The 16,368-nt window shown below is 39.0% G+C and overlaps 1 protein-coding gene across 5 annotated transcripts in view; it reads left to right on the top strand.

Annotated features, from left to right (window-relative positions):
- LOC124544656 (inhibitor of nuclear factor kappa-B kinase subunit alpha) overlaps positions 1-16,368 on the top strand; it is a 177,210-nt gene that overhangs the window by 45,140 nt on the left and 115,702 nt on the right. The window lies entirely within an intron of this gene.

Below are 16,368 nucleotides of genomic sequence, written 5' to 3' on the forward strand. Positions count from 1 at the left end.
CAAAACAGTCATCTACATCTGTACTGTGAGGTGCATGGGAGAGGCTGTGCTCTATTGTATCAGCTATTTGTGTTTCTTCGTGTTCGATTCACATATGGAATGTGCAAAGAATGATTACCTCTGTGGCGCTGTAATTAAGCTAATTTTGTTCTTATGATACTTATGTGAGCAATACATAGGTTGTTATATATTCCTAGAGTCATCATTTAAAGCCAGTTCTTGAAATTTTGTTAGTAGACTTTCTTGGGATTGTTTATGTCTATCTTAGAGTGTCTGCCAGTTCAGTTTCCTCAGCATCTCTGTGACTCTCTCCCATGGATCAAACAAACCTTTGACCATTTGTGTTGCTCTTCTCTGTATATGTTCAATATCCCCTGTTAAACCTGTTTGGTATGAGTCCCACACACTTGACAAGTATGAGTCCCACACACTTGACCAGTATTCTAGGATGGTTCACAAGAGAGAGGTGTAAGCAATTTCTTTTGTAGACGTATAGCACTTCCGTAGTATTCTACCAATAAAGTGAAATCTACCACCTACTTTATCTGCAACCAAGCCTTTGAGGTCATTCCATTTCATATCCCTACAAAGTGTTACAGCAGGTATTTGGAAGAGTGGGCCGCTTCCTGCATCTCATTGATATTATAGTCATAGGATGCTACCTTTTTTTTGTGAAATGCATACTTTTACATTTCTGAACATTTAAAGCATTTTGCTAATTCTTGTGCCACTTTGGAATGTCATTGAGACATGTCTGAATATTTATGCAGCTTCTTGCAGGGAGCACTTCATTATAGATAAGTATATCATCTGTAAAAAACCCGAGTTTACTATTAATATTGTCTGCAAGGTCATTAATATACAACATGAACAGCAAGAGACCCAAAACACTTCCCTGGAGCACACCTGAAGTTGCATCTACATCTGACTCTCCATCCAAGGTAACATGTTGCATCCTCCCTAAAAAAAGAATCCTCAATATCCAAAGCTTTCAGTACGTCATGTGAGAAAAGCAAGAGATGGGTTTCCCATGATCGATGTTTTCTGAATCCGTGCTGATTGGCATACTTGAGCTCGGGATATGTTTTAAGATTCTACAAAAAATGGTTGTCAAAGATATTGGACGGTAGTTCTGTGCATCTCGTTACTACCTTTTTGTGTGATCCGTGCTTTCTTTGAACTGCTGGGCATGGTTTTTTGCTCGAGGAATCTATGAAAACTTATAGTTAGGAGAGGGGTTAACTCAGCTGTAAATTCAGTATAGAATCTGGTAGGATACATTGGGCCCTGGAGATTTGTTCAGTTTTAATTATTTCAGCTGTGTCTCAACACACTTATTTCACTCATACTCTGCTCAGCTGAACATTATGACCACCTTCCAAATATCCAATATTTCTATCTTTGTCGTGAATAACAGCAGTGACACACATTGGCATGGGAACAATAAGGCCTTGTTAAGTCACTGGAGGGAGTTTGCACCACATCTGCTCACATAAGTCATCTAATTCCTGTAAGTTGCAGGTAGGGCAGGGTGATAAGCTCTGATGCCACATTTGTGCACATTTAAGATGATTCAATCAGGTTCAGATCTGGTGAGTTGGGAGACCAGAACATCAATTGGAACTCACCACTGTGTTCCTCGAACCATTCCATTCCATTGCGTTCCTGGCCTTAACACATTGCCTTGTTGAATAATGCCATTGCCATGAGGAAATGTGATCGTCGTCGTCTGCAACCAGTGCGCATTCATGGTGCCTTGCACGAGCTCCACGGCACCCATGGATGGCCACTTGAATGTTCCCCAGAGCATAATGGAGCTGCCACGAGCTTGTCTCTGTCCCACAGCATGGGTGTTAAGGAGCTGTTCCCTTGGAAGACAATGGATTTGTGCCCTCCCATCAGCATGGTGAAGAAGGTATCAGGATTCATCAGGCCATGCAGCACTCTGCCACTGTGCCAACGTCCAATGACGATAGTCACGTGGCCTTTGCAGTCATAGTTGCCGATGTCGTGGTGTTAACATTGGAACATGCATGGGTCATCAACCAAGGGGACCTGTCGTTAGGAATGCTCGGTACACTGTGTATTGAGACACACTTGTACTCTACCCAGCTTTAAAAGTATGATGTTAGTTGTGCAACAGTTTTCCTACTTTACCAGTCTGCCCAGCCTATGACGTCCAACATCTGTAATGAGGGACGGTTTTCCAACCCCATGACGTCTGGACACGGTTTCACTTTGGTCTCGCTACATGCTGAAGATACTCACCACAGCACTCCTGAACACCTGAAAAGTTGTGTAATAGTCCGAAATGTTTGTGCCAAGCCTCCAGACCAACACGGTGTGCCCTCAGTCAAACTCGGATAGATCACTCCCCTTCCCCATTCTACACATGGAAAGCACGCTCACTGATACTACAGGCACTGTGCTTGTGTCTAACTAGCAGTCATTCCTTGCCAGGTGACGCTGCTATTTCCTGAAGGGTTTATATAATTAGTAGATGAATGGTCATTATGTTCTGGCTGATCAGTGTATTTTCAGTTGGTGTCGTCGTCGTCATCATAGTCTAAAGACTGGTTTGGTGCTGCTTTATCTTGCACAGTCTGTGATGAAGCAAGCTGGGACATTTTTACTTCCCCTCTTGTTTTGTCATTTAATTAACATTAACATATGTGAGTATAATCTGCATCTTCATAAAAGAGAAAAATTGGCTCTCAGTTTTAAAGAACATAACACCAGATCTAATTTTGTGCTTAGTTTTAGGTATATAATTGATTTTATAATTTATTTCAACTATTCCTAGTTAGTATCTTTTGTTATAGGGTGAAATCAGTTATTGTTTCGTAACTTAAATTCTATTGTTGACGTGCAAACAAAAATAAAATCTGTACAATTTATAAACATTTGGAGAACAACTAATAGCATTCTTAAAGAATCTATTTGGCTCTATTTGAAAACGTTACCAAAACCAGATCTTTATTAATTCCAAAGTAATTAACAGTTTTGTCAAAAGTATTGTTTGCATAATGATGTTTGTTAATTTCATCATTTAAACAAATAATTTGGCTTAACCGCTGTAGTAGAAGAAACTATTAAAAAGAACTAATTTTTCGATGTATTCAGTTAATCAAACGTGTTAAGTTTTAATTGTAATTTCTGTAAATTTAACTTCAAACAATGTGTAGTTTCAGTACCTATTATTGTGAGGATATATAAGGTCCCAGTTTTTGGTCCCGAGACAGTCAGTCCATGGACGAGTTTCAGACGAGAATCCTGTGTTGGTTAGAACGACGACAGTGCTTCAACTTAATTGTGAAATAAATGTTTCACAATTAGGTCGTTTGTTAAAACAATTACTGTGTCTGCTCCATATGTACCTTTCTATTCTTCTAGAATGGTAAACTTTGTGATTAGGTTTTTACTGCTCATAGATGTTCAACAGGAAACTATTGTAGCAGTATGTGGATGTTCACCTGCAACCTATTAATGAGACGTATCGGAAGTCCTATTAATGAGGCATATCGAAATTTAAACAATAGTGCACTGGCTATATATAACTTTGTATTATTGAGGGACTGTAAACAGTGCAAGTAAACTACTATGAAATGCAACTGTACACCATTTGGCTACATCATTTGTAGTAGACAGTACAGCACTTCCACCCCCATTTTTTTTTCAGCCAGTACATTGACACTAAGGACAACAAATGAAGAAGCAAAACAGGGAACATTGTCACAAGTCCTCTTCATCTCTGAATAACTACTGCAAGCTACATCCTTTTGTATCCGTGTACTGTATATATCTCATGGTCTCCATCTATGATATTTACTTCCCCATACTTCCCTCCAATACTAAATTGGTATCCCTTGACATCTCAGAATGTGTCCTGTCAGCTGTTCTTTTAGTCAAGTTGTGTGACAAATTTCTTTTCTTCCCAGTTCTGTTCAGTATCTCCTTATTAGTTAAGAGATGTACCCATGCTTTTTCCCATAGCTAATCTACCTTCTATAGCCTCTTTATCTTGACCATCATCACTTATTTTGTTGCCCAAAATAGCAAAACTGATCTATTACTCTAAGTGTCACATTTCATAATCTAATTCCCCTAGATTCACCTAATTTAATTCGACTAAATTCCATTATCCTTGTTTTGCTTTTGTTGATGTTCATTAGGGATAGGCTACAACTCTGTCTCACTAACTACTCAACCACTGCTTCTCTTTAAAGCACATCAACTCATATAACTGCCTTCTGGTTTCCGTACAAGTTGTAAACTGCCTTTCACTCTTTGTATTTTACCCCTGCTACCTTTGGAATGTCAAGGACAGTATTCCAGTCAACATTGCAAAAGCTGTCTCTAAGTCTTCAAATGCTATAAACACCTTTCCATAACCTAACTCTAGGAGATGCTGAAGGATCAGTATTGCCTTGCACGCTCCTACATATGTCCATCCCGGAAGTCAGCTTCTACCAGCTTTTCCATTCTTCTGTAAAGAATTTATTTCACAACCATGACTTATTGATCTGATTGTTTGGTAATATTCACAGCTGTGAGTATCTGCTTTCTTTGGAATTGGAGTTATTGAATTATTCTTAAAGTCTGAGTGTATTTCTCTGGTCTCATACATCTTGCACACCAGGTGAAATAGTTTTGTCATGGCTGGCACTGCCAAGGATATCAGTAGTTCTGACAGAATGTTGTCTTGCCCAAGGGTCTTGTTTTGAATTAGATCTTTCAGTGCTCTGTCAAGTTGTTCTCACATTATCATATCTCCCATCTCATCTTCATCTATGTCCCCTTCCTTTTCTATAATACTGCCTTCAAGTTCATTTCCATTGTATAGCCCCTCTGTGTACTCCTTCCACCTTTCAGCTTTCCCTTTGCTTAGTACTGGTTTTCCATCTTAGCTCTTGATGTTAATATATAGTTGCTTCCCTTTTTTCACAGGCCTCTTTGATTGTCTTACAGGTGGTATCTATCTTTCCTCTAGTTCTATATGCTTCTAAATTCTTACATTTATCCTCTAGCCATTTATGCTTAGCCATTTTACACATTCTGTCAGTCGCATTTTGAGATGTTGTATTCCCTTTTGCCTGCTTCATTCACGGCATTTTTATATTTTCTCCTTTCATCAATTAAATCCACTAACTTTGGTGATACCCAAGGATATATATGCCTCCTGTTTTTACACAGTTGAACCTCTGCTGCCAAAACTACTCATCTCTCAAAACTACCCATTTGTCTTCCACTGTATTCCTTGCTCCCGTTTCAGTCAATCATTGACTAATGCTCCCTCTGAAACTCTCAACCACCTCTCATTCTTTCAATTTATCTGTTCCCATATCCTTGCTTTCACGCTTTTTTGTAGTTTTCTTAGTTATCTGCAGTTCATAACCAATAAATTGTGGTTAGAGTCCTCATCTGCCACTGGAAATGTCTTACTGTTTAAAACATAGTTCCAAAATCTCTGTCTTTCCATTACGTAATCAATCTGAAACTGTCCAGTGTCTCTAGGTCTCTTCCATGAATGCAGCCTTCTTTCTTAAACTTTTCTGTGGTAACAAGGATTAAATTGTGGCAATTTTCTTGTGTTTTCCTTTCGTAAAGGAACATTTGAAAATGGAGTTAAGCATTTTAGCTTCTGCTTTGCTACTTTCACAAGTGACTGGACATGAACCTTGGTGCCACTAACAGCCTTTACACACAATCAAAATTTCTTTTGTGAAAGATAATTTGACAGTATTTGCTATGGTAGTCATTGAAGGGTCCACACATTGCTCCCTTGACAGCCAAACACATTTCATTCAGCTTGTCTCTATCTAAAGCCCTATGCTTTCTTTTACACCTATTATACGGTAGTTTCTGTTTCTTCAGAAGTTTCTTTATAGTGACTGTATACCATGCAGGGTCCCTCCCATTATGAACTGTTCTACTGGGAACGTGTCTACATAGTGTATAGTCAACTACCCTTTTAAACTTGAGCCATAGTTTCTCACTGTGCTCCTGTCCTGTGCTGAAAGTTTTAAGTTCTCATTGAGATATGACTCTACCACTTTTTATATACTTCACTGAACATATATATCTTTCTACTTGTTTTAGTTTTTCTTTGTATTTTGATAATCATCACTCCCTGTTAGGCTGGTTCCTTTGAAAAAGCATTACTGATTTCATGCTTTCCTCTTTTCCAGTCTAAACTTATGCTCCATCTATAATGATGTTGCTATCAGTGTAATCATGTCTGTGTTATGCATGAAATTCATATTGAGTTGGCCACAAATGAAAAGAGCAACTAAACAAACATCTGTTGTAGATCTCCATAGCCAATGATGATACATTCATAAGTCTGTAAACCTGGCACTTGAGCTTTATCTAAAATGCGTGAAGCAGTACAGTTATTAGAACACTGGGCTTGTTGTTGGGAGTAACAAGCTACGGATTCCCATCTAGCCGTCCAGATATAGGCTTTTGCCAAATCATACACTGTGAAGACGTAGGCTTTTTTTTTTTTTTTATGTGGCCATGCATATGTTTTCCATTCTTCTCAAATATCGGCCAGATGCAACTGTTTGTGAGGTCTCACCACACCAGTCCCACAGAAACTCGTGTTTTCTTTAGTAGACTATGATACAACCTTTTGCTTCCTTAATGACGTTAATTTATTGACTATGTATGGAGGGACAAGTGTGATTAATTTGTATGTGATTATGTAATAATTCATTGCTAATATTGTTTGGATACATACCAAAGTTTTTAGTCTGAGATGGTTATTGTAGTTCAGTGATTACCTGTGAAAAGCAACTGTGCACCTGTTGGCTATATCATTTCCTGTATTCAGTGTTGAAATTACAAATCTCATTTTTTAGCCAGTGTAGCAATGCAGTGCATCAACACCGAGGACAATCAACAAAGAAATGAAGCAGGTGAATGTCGCAAGTGTGTAGCTAGTAGGTGGCAGATGTGTTGTATTATTACTGCTTAGTTTTTGAAAATGGAAAAAAATGGGTTTAGTTGCATAAACTTCAAAGCATTAACAATGAAAATCAGATGTCTGTATTGTTGAGAATGATTTAGAGGTTCATTTGTTTCTTTGATTAATAATACACTGAATTTATTTTAATGTCCCAAGACAACTACAAGGAACTAACTGTATATTACAGTTGTGTTGTTGTTGTGTTCAGTCCAGAGACTGATTTGATGCTCCATCCTGTGCAAGCCGTTTCATCTCTAAGTAGCTATTGCAACCTACATCCTTCTGAATCTGCTTAGTGTATTCATCTCTTGGTCTCCCTCTACGATTTTTACTCTCCACGCTGCCCTCCAATACTAAACTGGTGATCCCTTGATGCCTCAGAACATGTCCTACCAACCGATCCCTTCTTTTTGTCAAGTTGTGCCACAAACTCCTCTTCTCCCCAATTCTATTCAGTACCTCCTCATTAGTTACTTGATCTACCCATCTAATCTTCAGCATTCTTCTGTAGCACCACATTTTGAAAGCATCTATTCTCTTTTTGTCTGAACTAGTTATCGTCCATGTTTCATTTCCATACATGGCTACACGCCATACAAATACTTTCAGAAAAGACTTCTTGCCACTTAAATCTATATTCGATGTCAACAGATTTCTCTTCTTCAAAACCCCTTTCCTTGCCATTGCCAGTCTACATTTTATATCCTCTCTACTTCGACCATCGTGAGATATTTTGCTCTCCAAATAGCAAAACTCTTTCTACTTTAAGCATCTCATTTCCTAATCTAGTTCCTGCAGCATCACCCGATTTAATTGGACTACATTCCATTATCCTCATTTTGCTTTTGTTGGTGTTCATCTTATATCCTCCTTTCAAGACTCTGTCCATTCCATCCAACTGCTCTTTCAAGCCCTTTGCTGTCTCTGACAGAATTACGTCATCGGCTGTAGTTTCCCCTTGCTTTCAGCCGTTTGCAGTACCAGCACAGCAAGGCCGTTTTGGTTAGCATTACAAGGCCAGATCAGTCAATCATCCAGACTGTTACCCCTGCAACTACTGAAAAGGCTGCTGCCCCTCTTCAGGAACCACACATTTGTCTGGCCTTTCAACAGATAATCCTCTATTGTGGTTCCACCTACGGTACGGCTATCTGTATCGCTGAGGCACGCAAGCCTCCCCACCAACGGTAAGGTCTGTGGTTCATGAGGGGATATATGATGAATATCAACAAAAGCAAAACGAGGATAATGGAATGTAGTCTAATAAATCACGTGATGCCAAGGGAATTAGATTAGGAAATGAGACACTTAACATAGTAGATGACTTTTGCTATTTGGGGAGCAAAATGACTGATGATGGTTGAAGTAGAGGGGATATAAAATGTAGACTGGAAATGGCAAGGAAAAGGTTTTTGAAGAAGAGAAATCTGTTGACATCGAATATAGATTTAAGTGTCAAGAAGTCTTTTCTGAAAGTATTTGTATGGAGTGTAGCCATGTATGGAAATGAAACATGGATGATAACTAGTTCAGACAAAAAGAGAATAGATGCTTTCAAAATGTGGTGCTACAGAAGAATGCTGAAGATTAGATGGGTAGATCAAGTAACTAATGAGGAGGTACTGAATAGAATTGGGGAGAAGAGGAGTTTGTGGCACAACTTGACTAGAAGAAGGGATCGGTTGGTAGGACATGTTCTGAGGCATCAAGGGATCACCAGTTTAGTATTGGAGGGCAGCGTGGAGGGTAAAAATTATAGAAGGAGACCAAGAGATGAATACACTAAGCAGATTCAGAAGGATGTAGGTTGCAGTAAGTACTGGGAGATGAAGAAGCTTGCACAGGATAGAGTAGCATGGATAGCTGCATCAAACCAGTCTCAGGACTGAAGACCACAACAACAACATCCTCCTTTCAAGACACTGTCCATTCTGCCCAATTGCTTTTCTAGGTCCTTTGCTGTCTCTGACAGAATTACAATGTCATCGGCAAACCTCAAAGTTTGGATATTAATTCCTACTCCAAATTTTTCTTTTGTTTTCTTTACTGCTTGCTCAATGTATAGGTTGAATAACATCGGGAATAGGTTACGACCCTGTCTCATTCCCTTCCCAACCACTGCTTCGCTTTTATGCCCCTTTGACTCTTATAACTACCATCTGATTTCCATACAAATTATAAATAGTATTTTGCTCCCTGTATTTGATCCCTGCCACCTTCAGAATTTGAAAGAGAATATTCCAATCAACATTGTCAAAAGCCTTCTCTAAGTCTACAGATGCTAGAAATGTAGGTTTACCTTTCCTTAATCTATCTCCTGAGATAAGTCATAGGGTCAGTATCGCCTCACGTGTTCCAACATTTCTACAGAATCCAAACTGATCCTCCCCGAGGTTGGTTTCTACCAGTTTTTCCATTCGTCTGTAAAGAATTCGTGTTAGTATTTTGCAGTCATGACTTATTAAACTCATAGTTTGGTAATTTTCACACCTGTCTTCAACTCCTTTTTTGGGGATTGGAATTAGGCAAAATACCCTCAGATTTCAAGAGGAATATCCTATCTCATACATCTTGCTCACCAGATGGTAGCTTTTTGTCAGGGCAGGCTCTCCCAAGGCTATCAGTAGCTCTAATCGAATGTTGTCTGCTCCTGGGGCCTTGTATCGATTTAGCTCTTTCAGTTCGCTGTCAAATTCTTCATGCATTATCATATCTTCCATTTCATCTTCATTTGCATCCTCTTCCATTTCCGTAATATCGCCCTCAAGTACATCACCCTTGTATAGAATCTCTCTATATACTCCATCCACCTTTCAGCTTTCCCTTCTTTGCTTAGAACTGGTTCTCCATCTGAGCTCTTGATACTCATACAGGTGGTTCTCTTTTCTCCAAAGGTCTCTTTAATTTTTGTGTGGTCAGTATCTATCTTACCCCTAGTGATATATGCCTCTACATCCTTACATTTACCCTCTAGCCATCCCTGTTTAGCCATTTTGCACTTCGTATCAATCTCATTTTTGAGATGTTTGTATTTTTGCTTACTTCATTTACTGCATTTTTATGTTTTCTTCTTTTGCCAATTAAGTTCAATATCTCTTCTGTTACCCATGGATTTCTGCTAGCCCTCATTGTTTTACCTACTTGATCCTCTCCTGCCTTTGCAATTTCATCTTTCAAAGCTACCCATTCTTCTTTTACTGTATTTCTTTACCCTGTTCTTCTGAACCGTTTCCTAATGCTCTCTCGGAAACACTCTACAATCTCTGGTTCTTTCAGTTTATCCAGATCCTATCTCATTAAATTCCCACCTTTTTGCGCTTTCTTCAGTTTTAATCTACAGTTCATAACCGATAGACTGTGGTCAGATTTCCCATCTGCCCCTGGAAATGTCTTAAAATTTAAAACCTGAATCCTAAATCTCTGTCTTGCCATTCTATAATCTATCTGAAATCTTCCATTGTCTCCAGGCCCCGTCCACATGTACAACCTTCTTTCATGATTTTTAAACCAAGTGTTAGCTATGATTAAGTTATATTCTGTGCAAAATTCTACCAGCCGGTTTCTTCTTTCATTCCTTATCCCCATTCCATATTCACCCATAACTTTTCCTTCTCTTCCCTTTCCTACTACCGAATTCCAGTCCCCCATGAATATTAAATTATCGTCTCCATTCACTATCTGAATAATTTCTTTCATCACATCATACATTTCTTCAATCTCTTCATTGTCTGTGGACCTAGTTGTGATATAAACTTTTACTACTGTGGTGGGCGTGGGCTTTGTGTCTACCATAATGCGTTCACTATGCTGTTCATAGTAGCTTACCCGCGCTCATATTTTTTTTATTCATTACTAAACCTACTCCTGCATTACCCCTATTTGATTTTGTATTTATAACGCTGTATTCACCTGACCAGAAGTCTTTTTCCTCCTGCCACCAAACGTCACTAATTCCCACTATATCTGACTTTAACCTACCCATTTCCCTTTTTAAATTTCCAACCTACCTTCTTGATTAAAGGATCTGACATTCTATGTTCCGATCAGTAGAATGCCAGTTTCCTTTCTCCTGATAATTATGTCCTCCTGAGTAGTCCCCGTGCGGAGATCCAAATGGGGGACTATTTTACCTCTGGAATGTTTTACCCAAGAGGACGCCATCATCATTTAACCATACATTAAACTTGCGTGCCCTCGGGAAAAGTTATGGCTGCAGTTTCCCCTTGTTTTCAGCCATTTGCAGTATCAGCACAGCAAGGCCAGATCAGTCAATCATCCAGACTGTTGCCCCTGCAACTACTGAAAATGCTGCTGCCCCTTTTCAGAAACAACACATTTGTCTGGCCTCTCAACAGGTACCCCTCCATTGTGGTTGCACTTACAGTATGGCGGTCTGTATTGCTGAGGCACACAAGCCTCCCCACCAGCAGCAAGGTCCATAGTTCATGGGGGGGTGGGGGAAGATATTACAATTTTTTTGGCTTATCAGTCTTCTGACTGGTTTGATGCGGCCCGCTATGAATTCCTGTCCTGTGCTAACCTCTCCATCTCAGAGTAGCACTTACGACCTATGTCCTCAATTATTTTTCTTCCTCTACAGTTTTTGCCCTCTATAGCTTCCTCTAATACCATGGAAGTCATTCCCCCATGTCCTATAACAGATGTCCTATGATCCTGTCCTTTCTTCTTATTAGTGTTTTCCACATGTTCCGTTTCTCTCCGATTCTGCGCAGAAGCTCCTCGTTTCTTACCTTATCAGTCCACCTAATTTTCAAAATTCATCTGTAGCACTACATCTCAAATGCTTCGATTCTCTTCTGTTCCGGGTTTCCCACAGTCCACGTTTCACTACCATACAGTGCTGTACTCCAGACGTGCATTCTCAGAAATTTCTTCCTCAAATTAAGACCGATATTTGATATTAGTAGACTATTCTTGGCCAGGAATGGCTGTTTTGCCATTGTTAGTCTGCTTTTGATGTCCTCCTTGCTCTGTCCGTCATTGGTTATTTTACTCTCTAGGTAGCAGAATTCCTTAACTTCATCTACTTTGTCACCATCGATCCTGATGTTAAGTTTCTCGCTGTTCTCATTTCTACTACTTCTCATTACCTTTGTCCTTCCTCGATTTATTCTCAATCCATATTCTGTACTCATTAGATTGTTCATTCTGTTCAACAGATAATGTAATTCTTCTTCGCTTTCATTCAAGATAGCAATGTTATCAGCGAATCGTATCATTGATATCCTTTCACTTTGAATTTTAATTCCACTCCTGAACCTTTCTTTTTATGTCCACCATTGCTTGATTGATGTACAGATTGAACAGTAGGGGTGAAAGGCTACATCCTTGTCTTACATCCTTTTTAATACGAGCACTTCGTTCTTGATCGTCCACCCTTATTATTCCCTCTTGGCTGTTGTACATATTGTGTATGACCCATCTCTCCCTATAGCTTACCCAACTTTTTTTCAGAATTTCGAACATCTTGCACCATTTTACGTTGTCAAATGCTTTTTCCAGGTTGACAAATCTATGAACGTGCTTCCATTATTAACCGCAACGTCGGAATTGCTTCTCTTGTGCCTTTAGCTTTCCTAAAGTCAAACTGATCGTCATCTAGTGCCTCCTCAATTTTCTTTTCCATTCTTCTGTATGTTATTCTCGTAAGCAACTTGGATGCATGAGCTATTAAGCTGATTGTGCGATAATTCTCGCACTTGTCAGCTTATTCCATCTTCGGAATTGTGTGGATGATGTTTTTCCGAAAGTCAGATGGCGTGTCATCAGACTCAAACATTCTACACACCACTGTGAATAGTTGTTTTGTTGCTACTTCCCACAATGATTTAAGAAATTCTGATGGAATGTTGTCAATCCCTTCTGCCTCATTTGATCATAAGTCCTCCAAAGCTCTTTTAAATTACGATTCCAATACTGGATCCCTTATCACTGTTAAATGGACTCTAGTTTCTTCTTGTATCACATCAGACAAATCTTCCCCCTTATAGAGGCTTTCAATGTATTTTTTCCACCTATCCTCTCTCTCCTCTGCATTTAACAGGGGAATTTCTGTTGCACTCTTAATGTTATCACCCTTGCTTTTAATGGCACCGAAGGTTGTTTTGACTTTCCTACATGCTGAGTCTGTGCTTCCGACAATCATTTCTTTTTCGATGTCTTCACTTTTTTCCTGCAGCCACTTCGTCTTAGCTTCCCTGAACTTCCTGTTTATTTCATTCCTCAGCAACTTGTATTTCTGTATTCCTGAGTTTCCCGGAACATTTTTGTACTTCCTCCTTTCATCGATCAATTGAAATATTTCTTCTGTTATCCATGGTTTCTTCACAGTTACCTTTTTTGTACCTATGTTTTCCTTTCCAACTTCTGTAATGGCCCGTTTTAGAGATGACCATTCCTCTTCAACTGTACTGCCTACTGAGCTATTCCTTATTGCTGTATCTATAGCTGTAGAGAACTTCAACCGTATCTCATCATTCCTTATTACTTCCGTATCCCACTTCTGTGTGTATTGATTCTTTCTGACTAATGTCTTAAACTTCAGCCTACTCTTCATCACTACTATATTGTTATCTGAGTCTGTATATCTGCTCCTGGGTACACCTCACAATCCAATATCTTATTTCAGAATTTCTGTCTGACTGTGATGTAATGTAATTGAAACCTTCCCATATCGTCCGGCCTTTTCCAAGTATACCTCCTCCTCTTGTGATTCTTGAACATAGTATACAATATTACTAGCTGAAACTTGTTACAGAACTCAATTAGTCTTTCTCCTCTCTGTCCTTATCCCAAGCCCATATTCTCCTGTAACCTTTTCTTCTTCTCCTACCCCCTGCAACTGCATTCCAGTCCCCCATGACTATTAGATTTTCATCCCCCTTTTCATACTGTATTACACTTTCTCTCTCTCTTCATCTTCAGCTTGCGATGTCGGCATGTATACCTGAATTATCATTGTTGGTGTTGGTTTGCTGTCAATTGTGGTAAGAACAACCCTGTCACTGAACTGTTTACAGTAACACTCTCTCTGCTCTACCTTCCTATTCATAACGAATCCTACTCCCGTTGTACCATTTTCTGCCGCTGTTGATATTATCCTATACTCATCTGACCAAAAAATCCATGTCTTCTTTCCACTGCGCTTCACTGACCTCTCCTATATCTAGATTGAGCCTTTGCATTTCCCTTTTCAGATTTTCTAGTTGTCCTACCATGTTCAAGCTTCTGACATCCCATGCCCCGACTTGTAGAACAATTTCCTTCTGTTGATTATTCAATCTTTTCCTCATAGTAACCTCCCCTTTCGCAGCCCCCTCCCAGAGATGCGAATGGGGGACTATTTCGGAATCTTTTTCCAATGGAGAGATCATCATGACATGTCTTCGATTACAGGCCACATGTCCCGTGGATACACGTTACGTGTCTGTAATGCAGTGGTTTCCATTGCCTTCTGTATCCTCATGCCATTGATCATTGCTGATTATTCCACCTTTAGGGGCAGTTTCCCACCCCTAGGACAAGAGAGTGACCTGAACCTCTGTACGCTCCTCCGACCTCTTTGACAAGGCCGTTGGTAGAATTAGGGTGACTTCTTATGCTGAAAGTCTTCAGCCGCCAATGCTGGTTATTAATCAAAATTTAAGCAGCGGTGGGATTCGAACCTGGGGCCGAAGATGTTTTGATTATGACCATGGGTAACAGTTATGTGAGTGAAAATAGAAGTGTAGGAGTTGTTTGAAATCAGTAAGCTACAATGACACTTAATGATGAAGATACAAGGATTATGTCGTTTTGGTGGTGCTTTTATGTTTTCTTGGGCTGTGTGTTAGCTTCACACTATTGTTGATAGATTGAGATGCTGTGCAGTACAGCTTTTACTTCTGTAATAGATTTTAAGCTTAAGTTAGAACAGCCTAGAGTCACGAACAGTGGTGAAGTAGTTAATTTGTTCAGGTTTTAGATTACTCAAGGTGTTTGAGTGTACAAGGAGTAGCTTGTGTAAAACTGACTCATTATACATATATGTAGCATTTTGGAATGTGATTAAAAGTGTGATACAAGTAAAATTAAACAATGTTGTATAAAGTAATTCTGTACTCTACCTGACTATTGCTGGTAAGAAGTGTTCAATGTTTGCTATTATTGAAGATGAAGGAGGTTATTAATGGAACCTCTATTATTGGCATAATGTTTCATTGCATTCCAGATGAAGAATGTTTGTACTGTGTTGTTTTGTCCTCAGATGTGTTAGTTTTTAAAATGTACTGTATGGCATTAAGATGAAAAACAGTTAACTTAGGGAATAAACTGACCTGTAAAGTTATGCTGTCATTGTGCTTAAGTGCAGCTGTTAAAATTTGTCAGTATGAACACTTTGGAGTGAAGTATAGCAAATTAAGGGTAATAGGAAAACATTTCAAATTTATCATTGTCGGTCAATGAAATTGATGGTTTTTGGTACTTTGACAGACTTGCTCTTGAAGTGTGATATGTAACACACAATATTGCAAGACTGGAATGTGAACCAGATTTGGATCATATCTGTGCATGGTATTAATGACCACTGACCAGACCTAGTGCCTCATAAAGATATAATACTCACTCTCATAACATGAAAATACAAAGAATAGAAGTATTCATGATTTGCAGTCAGGTGAACTACTTGATTTTCCCTTACATCTTAGGGTAAAGGACAGTGTGATGCCAGGAATGATATCAGGTTCATAGAATAATAATTGCTAGTTAATGTAATAGGTGAATGTTCTTTCTGCAGTAGTTTGACTAATACTAAGGAGGGGGGAAAGGGCTGCAGGGAGGAAGGGGTGGGGGGCAGATACAATATACTGATTTACAGTAGCGGTAAGTGCAAAACATATGAGGTAGTGCATTTATAACCAAATTACAGCATCAGTCTTCCTTAGCATTGTTTACAAAACATTGCAAGTGTGATGGTCGGTAATTTTTGCTACCTACTCTATGCAACTGAGAAAGAAATTTCAAAGCAGGCCACTTATTACGTATAACTTGAAGATAGGCTCTCAGCAACTGGAAAATTCTCACTATTTAGGACTATGGTTGATAAAGATACATTCACAACACACAGTCATTAACTTAACGACTGTTATAGGCTTAGTATGACACAATGCTTGATTATTATCAGAAAATAATTTGTGTACAATGTGTATCTTTTGCTACAGAATTAGATTCAACTTTTAAAAATGCCAGGGATAATATATTTACATTAATTAATTCAAAACAAGTGATGGGTTAAAGCAATTCTTCAAATATAACATGTACATAACAAATGCTGTATATTTCAAGTAGTGCAGTGTATAGATCTTGTGCAGTGTTGGCTCATATATTATTTGTACAAT

The sequence above is a fragment of the Schistocerca americana genome, chromosome 8 (assembly GCF_021461395.2).
Source record: "Schistocerca americana isolate TAMUIC-IGC-003095 chromosome 8, iqSchAmer2.1, whole genome shotgun sequence".
Lineage (NCBI taxonomy): Eukaryota > Metazoa > Arthropoda > Insecta > Orthoptera > Acrididae > Schistocerca > Schistocerca americana.